This window comes from Strongylocentrotus purpuratus, unplaced genomic scaffold (assembly GCF_000002235.5).
Source record: "Strongylocentrotus purpuratus isolate Spur 01 unplaced genomic scaffold, Spur_5.0 spur5_scaffold_16, whole genome shotgun sequence".
Classification (NCBI taxonomy): Eukaryota; Metazoa; Echinodermata; class Echinoidea; order Camarodonta; family Strongylocentrotidae; genus Strongylocentrotus; species Strongylocentrotus purpuratus.
This window is the reverse complement of record NW_022145601.1, coordinates 24,470,348-24,481,371: the sequence shown is the minus strand read 5'-3', so window position 1 is coordinate 24,481,371 and position 11,024 is coordinate 24,470,348. Positions and strand designations below refer to the sequence as shown.

General features: G+C 36.8%; 1 protein-coding gene across 2 annotated transcripts in view; it reads left to right on the top strand.

Moving 5' to 3' along the window:
- Nucleotides 1-2,589: 2,589 nt before the first annotated feature.
- LOC105444881 (N-acetylneuraminate lyase-like) overlaps nucleotides 2,590-11,024 on the top strand; it is a 51,855-nt gene continuing 43,420 nt past the window's right edge. The window contains exon 1 of one of the 2 annotated variants that reach the window (XM_030987102.1): nucleotides 2,590-2,667. The gene's annotated coding sequence lies outside the window, so the exon portion shown is untranslated. The remainder of the gene's footprint in view (nucleotides 2,668-11,024) is intronic. The other variant, XM_030987103.1, reaches the window with a different exon arrangement.

Genomic DNA, 11,024 nt, shown 5'->3' with positions numbered 1-11,024 from the left:
ATTTGCCGTAGGGTTTTCACAAAATGTCACATAAATTTGACCAGACTTATTGTAGATGAGAGTGTTTTATTCTCACAAACATTATCCCCGACATTTCGTGAATGAACAAGTATGTTTTCACAAATGGTCACGTAACGCGACCACCCAACCCGATGCGAAGACCTGATCAGTGATTTGAAGTAAGATTAATAGCATAGCTAGTATAGAGGAGGATAGTTGTGACTGACACACATGCTTGCACCATCAGAGGTCAAAAGAGAGCTTGTACAGTTCCCTCGATTGTTATACAATCTCTGTATAGACCACTTTCGTAGATAGCACACTTGCAAATGACCCCCCCCCCCCCCAATATCCACAGATCTTTTAAACGTGCACTTTACAATAATCACTGCTAGTGAAGGAGTTTGCTTCGTGAATATCTTTTTATTTGCCTTTTTAAATAAAAAACTTATTTTCATAGAATATACCATTGTTTCATAAATAAATAACGATTACATAACTTTCATATCTGGCCGGCCATGTGCCAACAGTTCTCCTTACTGCCTTTTATATTGGAGGAAACTACTGGGAGCTCCATGAACTTTGACCTGTGTTTGAGAGCTCTTGCAAATGTCACAACTCTCTCTTTCTACTAGCTGTGGGTTTTGATTGCTTCCTGCGCAACTTCATAGATAAAACTGTTTATTAAGTGTTTGCAGTCAACAAACTACTCGGGCATTGAATGAATGAATAAACATGCACTAGCGCTCTCCGTCCAATTGTGTTTTATCAGATACCGTAAAGATATTTGTAGTATTGTGTTAATATATTGATCATGAGCAGTGAATTCAGTAATAAAATTTGTGTATTATCTAGTTTTATAAGTACATGAATAAAACTAACCTTAATCATTTCAATGATATTTGTCTTTATTTAAGCTATGGTAATGTCTTTGAAGGTACATATATCTTGGTAGTTGGTAAACTTCTGGTATAGGTTTTCTTGAGTTTTTTTTTTTTTTGGGGGGGGGGGGGGATGGCGGTGCAACAATGAATCATCAATAGCAGTACATACGCATTTCTAGCTTTTAACATGGTTGTATTTTATTTTTTACTCCCAATGAGATGGAAATATTGCAAAAGTGCAATATACTTAGAAAGAATATGAACTTTTAGAGAAAGAGAGAGGGAGAGATAGAGCCGGTGAGGAGAAAGGTGGAGAGAGAGAGAGAGTGGGGGAGAAAGGTGGAGAGAGATAGAGAGAATAGATGGCCCCGGGGGGGGGGGGGGGGGGGGGGGGGGGGGATTCAAAAAAGAATAACTTGAAACTAAAATTTACCCTTACAGATTACAATTAAAAAAAAAGTTCTATAAAATTGTCTTAAAGAGAAAAAAGAGGTTATTTCTAAAAATGAAATGTGAGCGCTAGGTCAGGGCCCGTTGCATACAACCAACTACCATGGTAACATTGCAGGGCTCAACAGCCAATCAAAATCAAGGTTTCCATGGTAGTTACCATCGATGGCAAAGTTACCATCAATGGTAAGTTTTGTGCAATGGGGGCTCAACAACCTGTATACAAAATGCACTTGCAGCAATTATTGACCCAATGTTACCTGAAAAGTGAGATAACTTTTTTCCTTCAAGTTTTGTTCTTGCTTTCCTATCAAATAATTTTAGACTAAAAAGCATCTTGTACTAACGCACCCTGTTATTACTTGTCAGAGAATAAAGTATATTATAAAAGTAATACAATATTAAAGGACTATAGATACTGACAGCTGCACATGACTTGTGTAGAGTAAAGTACCGTATGTACTCTTTGAGGTGAACACACTTTGTTAAAATCAGTTAGTCACGCCTCCATTGCAGTCACGCCCCCAATCATAGTCTAAAGGCGCAGACCTCAATTTTTTTTCATTTCTACATATCTAGGATATTGTAAGACAAATTGAGCCATGCAGCATTTTTAGGGTCATCACCAGACTATTTTAAATGGGAAATCCTACCAAACTTGACATAATTTCCAAAATAAAAAAAAGAAGAAAAAGTAATAAATTAAGTAAATATCTATATTTTCTGCAAAAAATCGAAACTGTTTATATGCAACATCATAAACCTGGCTTGATTTTTACCCTGCCATGCATTGTAATTACTATTTTAACACTAATTAGGGCCCTTAAAGAGTGGGGTGGCACCCCCACCAAGCTGTGCCCCCCCCCCACACACACACACACACAAACATATAGATCTACATTTTCTAGGGCTTTTGAGAAACTGTTTGGCACCCTTGAGAAGTCAGATAAGTTTATTAGCCCCCTAAAAATTCCCGAACATCTAAATAGAAAACAAAACGGCAATTTGCAGATTGCTGACGGCATCTGACCCTTCTTGCCCAGACCCTTGGCCTTGTCCAACTCATGCGTGATTTTGATTGGTTGAAAGTTAAGTTACGTACAATGTACGTACAATGTATGTAGCCTAGCACTCGATGCAGAACGGTACGGTGCGAAGACTACGAGTAGAATTTGTAAACAAAAACGACAACATCGACGAATGGTCGAGGTCGAGTGATCGTGATGTACGCAGTGCTATAGTGCTAATATGCTAGCTAGCAGCACAGCGGAAACAAATTATACCCGGCGTTACGAGTCACAAGACAATAGATTCAGAGCTCGAGGCGCGATTCGTAAGTAGTTTTCTTTTTTCTTGTCATTGTCAATGCTAGCTGCTGCATGCTGAATGAATTTATGACCATCGCCGAAAAGACGACGGTACCAACAGGAGGCACACCAGCAAGATTGACAAATTAACGTTGATTAGGATTCGAGCGAGATCGAGGAGGCACCAACAACAGTTTGCCTACCCGGGGTTCAGGCGAAGTTTTATCTCTGGAACCGGTGACAACGCGTATTATATCCCTCATGTATAGTTGTTCGCATTGCGATTGTACAGAGCACGAAAAAGGTATAGATAAGTACTATCTACCTGAGATAGTACTTATTGTAAAGTAATTTTTTGCTGCTACCCCACTTCCCCACCCTTGCCCACCCTTGCCCATTGAATACGCAAAGCAAAGTAGGTTACGCGAAATATCAAAGTCAATGTCAATGTCAAATGAGCGCGCATCGACTGTATTACATGACTGTATGCATGTTGCGCTATGTAAAATCTAGCTGAAGCTAAACTGTCTGCAGAATAAAAATTATTATTATGTAAAATTCACTTTAAATAGATCTAGACCTTATTGCAGATGTGGGATATAAAACAAATATTTAACCTCCTTTACTCGGGCAATGGATACAAATTATCATCGCGGAGGTGATCTCGGGGCTACCATCATCCCTTGCCTTGCGGCTCGGGATGATAGTAGCCCCGAGATCACCTCGGCGATGATAGTTTGCACCATTACCCTCGTAGTCGATTAATATTTGCTTACTATTACATGTAGCCCAGGTTAGCTTGACCACTTTTACTTTTCTTCTGCATCGATAAGTCATGATCATCTTGTTACTTATAATCTACTACAGAGTAACACATTCAGTGCCAATATTGTAGTAGACCTAGAGTCTAGTACTAGTACTAGAAGTAGAACTAGAACAGAATATATTTATTTGTCATTCATTGTCATTTAATTAATTTTAACAAGAAAGAGAGATGCCAGTACTAGTAGGCCGTGGGATGAGGGCAGTGCCACATCACTTTGGCATTGAAAAAATATGCCCTAATAAATGTTATGCATTCAAACTCATTCATTCTGTTTGCACATCAGATTTTAAGATAAAGGTCTACCCAGACGTTGTGTGTCCAAAATAGGTTGTTTAACTGGACAGTTGATTTAACACAGCAATTTAAAGAAGTTCTATATCATAAATTTTCTAAGATTTTTTTGTGGACAAATTATCATTATAAATGACATATATTCATAATGGTTAATGCATATTTTCCATTAAATGTGAAGGCAAAAATGAATCCTTTATGTTTGGTGTCCCAACAAACCCCTCCCCCCTCCCTCCCCCATCATAATATTTTGAAGTTGAGTAATTTAAATACAAATGATGGACCTCTGGGCTGTTGGTCTAATGACGTTGTGGGCTGTCTGCCTCCCTGCTTGTTGCTGGGATGTCCTGTGGTGCACAAAGAAGTTTATTTCTAACTTCTATAAATTTATATCAGCTTGTAGACTGTGATTTAAATGTGTGAGAGAGAGAGAAAGTGAGCTATACCTACCGTAGATCTGTACCTTAGGACTTCATTTGTCGTTTGGAAATGGTGAGTGTTATGTAGACAGAAATAACTGTCTGTTATGGGGAATTCCCTCACCACCCCAGTTTACATCAAAATCTACAGGATATCTCAGCTGACCCTTGCCGTTTACAGTTAGACCTCATGCGTTGTAGGAGTGAGGGTGACCTAGCTAGCTAGCCTGAAGGGCTTGGTGATAATATGAAATATGATATCAATAATCAATATCACGAAGCCTTAATTGGTGCCCATTTGTCTGCGTTAAGATTGATGCAAAAGGATTCTAATTTTTTTTGCCACTTCCTGTTCCCGCATCTGATGAACGTTGAGAACTGATAATCCTTAGTTAGTGATTTTCACCTCATGTATCAACAGCTGTGAATTAGAGAGGACTTAATTGGCACGATGTCAAAGTTTCAATCATTGGTCTAACTATAATTCCTGGGGGGTGTTTCACAAAGATCCTAAGTTGAACTTATCTCCAAGTTGGAAAGCCATTAGCATCCTTGAAAATATTTTGTAAAAGTAATTTTAAAAGGCATAAAATATTGATTCAAATCATTCACATATTCTATTATTATCAGGCCTAATAATTACCCGATATAAATCGGTTTCCCGATTTATTTATTTTTTTCCAGATTTTTTTTTTTCTCTTTTTTTTCTCCTTTTTTCCCCCAATTTCTTTTTTTTCCTATTTTAACCTGATTTTCCTGATTTTCCCCTTATTTTCCCTATTTTCCCCTATTTTCCCCAATTTTCTTACTCAAGAGGGGAGAATATTGTTTGATACTATTTTTTTTCCCCTGAATCCTTTTTTTTTTTTTACTCAAGGGGTGGGTGCATGGTTGAGAAAAAAAATGGAAAATTTAGTGCTCACTATCACCCCTGTATCATGGAAGATTTCATGTTCTTGATGTGGAATTTATGAAAAGTCTAAAATACTTCAATTTTTGCTTTTGAATATATTTCATATATTAGGCTACAAATGGCTCTCCATAATGTTTAAGTCCAACTTAGAGTTAAGTTTGACGTAGAATCGTTGTGAAACACCCCCCAGGTCTAACAAGAACCGACATTAATAGAAGGACCAGGAAGAGGAAATAAGCAATTGACTTTGATAGAGCCATTGTTATAAGAAATACAGGATGCAGGCCCCTGTACTTAGTTGGAAACAATGACCACTGATAAGAGATGTTTATAGAGAAGGTACTGGTATTCAAGGATAAAGAAAAGATGAATAAACACCGTGTACCTGTACTTTTGTGGGATCTTGTTATTGTTTAATTATAACATGTACGTACTGTATTACTTATAGTCAGCCATAATAATGTACAGTATACTGAATCACTTTGAAATTCAATTTATTTTGTTGGTGAGCTATACATGGAAGAATGTACAGTACTGAATCACTTGGAAGTTCAGTTTATTCTGTAGGTTTGTTACTGTTCTTACTTGTTTTACTCTTTTTTGTGTGTATTAATCTGACCTTTATAGCTAAGTTCACACAAGAATCTATTACATTTGTATTTAGTTTGTGGTTTTAATCTTAATATCTTATTGATTATAACATGAAGGTCAGCTACAACAATGTACAGTACTGAATCACTTGGAAGTTCAGTTTATTTTGTAGGTTTGTTAAGTACAGTTCTTACTTGTTTTATTCTTTTGTGTGTGTGTGATCTGGGGGCCGTTTCTCGAAACCGTCATAACTACAAGATCAACGACATCTCGCCACTGTCGCGCAACTTGTCAGCTTAGTGTTTCACGAAGCCGTCTTTGCCAAGATGAGCGACAACTTCCGCGACAAGCGAGTTGTCACTGCTCCGAACCTGTCATATCTTTTTAATTGCTGTAAAGTGCCATCACAAGTCAGTTTGTTGCCATTCCATGGGCCGCGAAATGGACGATTAGTTTCACTATCATTTTGAGAAAAATATAGACGAGTTCAGTACGTAATTCTCTGGGATGCGAAATGCAAATGTACAAAAGTATACAAATTATACAGAAACTTTAAAAAGCTTAATATAAACATTAAATCACAAATCATTAAACTATAACATGTAAATAAGAGAGGTAAGAATGTTACACACCGGCCGTTTTCCATTGTCGATCCATAGTAATTTCTTAGGATACCGTCATACCTTTGGGGCCTATGTGCATTATTTTTCCCTCTCTATTTACTTCTTCCAAATTATATTTTCAATATCAAATCATTATATAACGAGTATTTATGAGACTCTAGAATAAAACTGGCTGAGAAAAGACATTTTGCCTAAAATTCCTCGTCACAATAAACAAAAAAGTATGTATTGATAAACTATCACATTACGGTATCCTTCAACTAACTTTTGATTCGACTGTCAAAAAAAAAACACTCACCGGTTTTTCTTCAATTTAAGAATCTTTACAGAAATATGCAAATCGTTTGATGATGTAAATATGATAATGACACTATTTATTATTTATTTTAGGAGAATTTATATGTATATATTTCTTTTTGAACAATTTTAGCCCCAAAACTTATTTTGGGTTATTCTTGATAAATCAAATGGATCGTGACAAAGACTATGTTCTTGAGCTGCTAGTATCGCGATATATCGATATCATGTCTGTCATGGCTTTGTGAAACGGTTTATCCGCTTCATGACATCTCCGTAGGTCGCCGACAAAGATATGACTGTCATGGAGTTGGTTTCGAGAAACGGCCCCCTGACCTTAGCTAAGTTCACACAAGAATCTATAAACTTTCTGTTTAGCTTGTGGTTTTAATATCTTATTGATTATAACATGTAGGTCAGCTTTATCAATGTACGTACTGAAACATTTGGAATTTCAGTTTATTCTAATAGTTTATTCTGTAGGTTTGTTACTGCTCTAACTTGTTTTACTCTTTGAGGTTTTGCCAGGTTAATTGTAGTTTAATCAACAACTTCTTGTCTGCATGACTTGTACATGTAGTGTAAACCTTTGAGCAGCTGTTCTTTGAGTGCCACGAAAACTTCAAGTTTAAAACTGTGATGGTGCCATGTGAACATAGCTTTTGAGATCTCTGATCTGAGCAAACAGATTAAAGATTAAAGAGATATGTACAGAAACACTGAAATACAATATATATCAGATAATGTTTTTACTGAGTACAAACATATGGGCCAAAATACAGTTTTGTTTGGTGTTAAAACTTCTTCTTCTCAAGTCACTCACTGTTTTAATAAATATAGGATCTAGGTCAGAAATTTAAATTGATAAAATGAAGATAACGTCAAGTCAAGGACAACCATGTCAATGTACAATAAGTCATGTAAAAAACTTGCCACTTTTATAGATTAAAAATATGTCAGTATGTATTATCTGTTTGTACCCAGAAGGTGTAAACTCCGTGTTTGTGACTTGCCTTGAGTTCCTAGCTGCCAATGACAATGTGTCAGCCATACCATGCAGGAAAATAATCCCTAGCCACATATACAAGGGGAGGGAAGAAATGCATAAATTGAGCATATAGATATATCATACATTGTCTGAAAATCTTGGTAATTCAAACTTTGGACAAGAAAGCATTATAAATATGTCAACACTTTTGTCGATAGTTGAAGTTTTACAAGCAAAATTTGTAGTTGAACCATACTGTACTTGTATATCTACATTACATGTAAGATAATAACCAAAGTGGTTAATCTTGGAGGGTCTTGTGACATTTTATCAGATAATGGCTCAAGTGTTCATCGTAGACTTCATCAATATTGGCTTACAGATATTGGAAGTATTTAATCTATTTTTTAGTAGAGTTGGAATATATTTTGAAACTTAATCTGACAGCTAGTCCACCTCATCTTTCATACATGAAGGTATATTATTATTAGATAACAAACAGAATAAAAGGTCATTTATATTGATAATACACGTTCTAACTAGTACTTTGCACTTTCTTGATGTCAGCACAAAGGTGTTTACATTTTTTTTATTGATCTTTGATCCGTGAATTCACTATTGTTGACGTTCAGCACAGTCTTTATTTATGTACATACTCAGTTTGTTTTTTAATCATTTTTGTGGTCTGTTGGTTTATCAGGTCACTGTCAAGTACACTTTGCACTTTACAGCCTTGTGAAATTAGTAAAGGATAATTTTTTTCATAGGTTTTAACCTCTTTTAATAGGTTTAATCTTTTTTAATAGGTTATAATTTTGTCTAATAGGTTTTAATTTTTGTATTGGTTTCATTTTTTTGTTTCAATATAGCTGACATGCCCAGACTGGTATTAGTTGTTATTAAATCCAGTTTCTAGTATACAATATGTTTTCTTCATGGTTTTAATGCTCATAAGCGATTGTGTAGAATATGAAGTACTTGAGAACCAACTTAATTTTACTTTTATTACTTGCAACCAACTTAATTTCAGGGTGGACTGCCCCTTTAACTCTGCATTTCCATTGTTCATGTACATTGTACAGCTGTATGCCAAGGTTACATGTATGTTTGTCAGTTGGTGCTTTTTCCTGGAATGTTTATGAATTCATTATCATATGCTTTCTCATTGACAATTTCCTCTCCTTCTTTGTGTCTGCCTTCTTTCTCTTTTTCTTCCAGGCCTTTAAAAATATCACCATGCACCCCCATCCCCCCCCCCCTCTCCCTCTAGCAAAATTGATATGATTTTCATTTTACATACATACACTGTACGTGCGCCTGGAACTGTGCACAAATAAACAACTGAAAGATATTGTGAATAGTTTCTCAGATGGCACTGAAAAATATCTCTCTGCCCCATGCCAAATCATCAACATTTTACCACATTCTGAGACACCCTGTCATTTTTGCAATGACGAACCTTCGTCATTGCCTTGTTTTCGTTCACATTCTGCCCAATTAATATTCTCCTTTTCCTTATCCTTATCGTCCGGAAATCGCATTCGTTTTGCACGTAGTGCTTGTGATTCCTAGTAAGGTGCTTTCCTCATGTCCTTTTCCTTTCAAATTTCATAGGCATAGTCTCTAACATCTCATCAAGGTCACTACATTCTTTGATTCTCGAAATCACTCATGCATAACCGTCCAGGCGCCATTTTGTCCGTTTCTGGTCCATTTTAAGGCCTTTCTTTCTTTCTTCCTGTCTCCACTATCCTTCATCCTACAAACTTCTAACAAATTCCTCTAGATAGTCTGAGAGATGTTCTTTCATCTGCGACACATGACTTGACCTTCAAATGCCATCTTCATACTCGAAATTCAAATCTAAAACCGACTCCGTCAAAAATCTCTCAAGTTCTTGAAAAATGGACCCCTAAATAATCTAAAACTGCCATAACTTTCTCATATAAATTCCGTTTTGTATTTAAATCTCACAGTATCTTTATCTCATAATTGCACATAGCCATGCTAAATTTCACGCTCCAATGGGCTTGCACAACATAAATAGCGCCCTCTAAAGTTCTGGGAATTGGCTTTCTCTCTGTGGCCGTATCTCCATAATGGCTTAGCAAACCCGTACCCTTTTTTGGATTTAGATACTTGAAGATATGCCCTTTCCAGCCATATACAAAATTATATACCCTATCACTGACCAACTTTGCGAAAATTGCCCTCCAAATTCGCCATTTTCAAGAAAATTCCGAAATAACTTCAACTTGCTCTAAAATGGCGATCTTTATACCTACGTCGTTGAAACTTGGCAGACACATGTTATACGTGACAACTGTCTGTCATGTTTGGTAAATTTTAATAACGTCAGCGCAAAGTTATCGCCAAAAATGATGAATTTGCTATGCATTACGTAATAGCGCCTTTAATGCGTGCAGTACATTGCGTGCAGATGACAATGGTGTCAAACTGACCGCAATGAAGTGCCCTTTCGAATGATACCAAGTATGGTATATGTTTACACAGAAAATTGTGAGTAAATCGCATTTGAACAAGGGTCACTATACGAATTCCGCCCGATTATAACACTTATCGGCGATGACGTCATTTTTTCAGACTACTTTTCGCCCCCTAAACATCCTTTTTTTTCCTTGAAAATTTGCAATGACATTCCGAGATGCAATACGCAGGGCACCTCGTGGCCGGATTTTTGAAAGTAGTCAAGGGGGCCATTTAAGACGCCATTTTGTCCTTTAAATCTATTTTACATCACATGTTTCGATAGGATTATCATAGAAAAAAAGAGAGTAGTTTACAATAACAACCATGAAATTCTCTTTCCAATGATACCATATACGGCCCATAAAGAGACATAAAGAGAGAGAGAAAAAACAATTTAACTCCGGTCATAATACAGATCCTGTACGTTTTCCGCCCATGCATTACACGCATTGTCTATGGGGCAAATCGGGTTCACGCTTTTGACCCCTAGAACGAGCTTGATTGATTTGACGAACATGCAACTAATCCCATTTGTTTTTGCACGCAGTGCTTGCGAGCCCTTTCTAGGTTCTTTCCCCTATCCCAATTTCTTTCAAACATCGTAGGCATAGTCACTACCATCCAATCAAGGTCACTATTGAGGCCTTTCTTTCGCCCTACCTGTCTCCAATATTACAGAAGCTAAAGACTTCGTACAAATTGCTCTGGATAGTCCGAGAGAAGCTCTTTCGTTCGACACGTAGAAACACGGCGTCATTGCACGCACATCGTTGTGACACGATTGCATTTCTAGTTGCAATGACGAACCTTCGTCATTGCCTTGTTTTCGTTCACATTCTGCCCCATTAATATACTTATCCTCTTCCTTATCGTCCGGAAATCCTATTCGTTTTGCACGTAGTGCTTGTTATTCCTAGTTAGGTACTTTCCTCAAGTTCTTTTCCT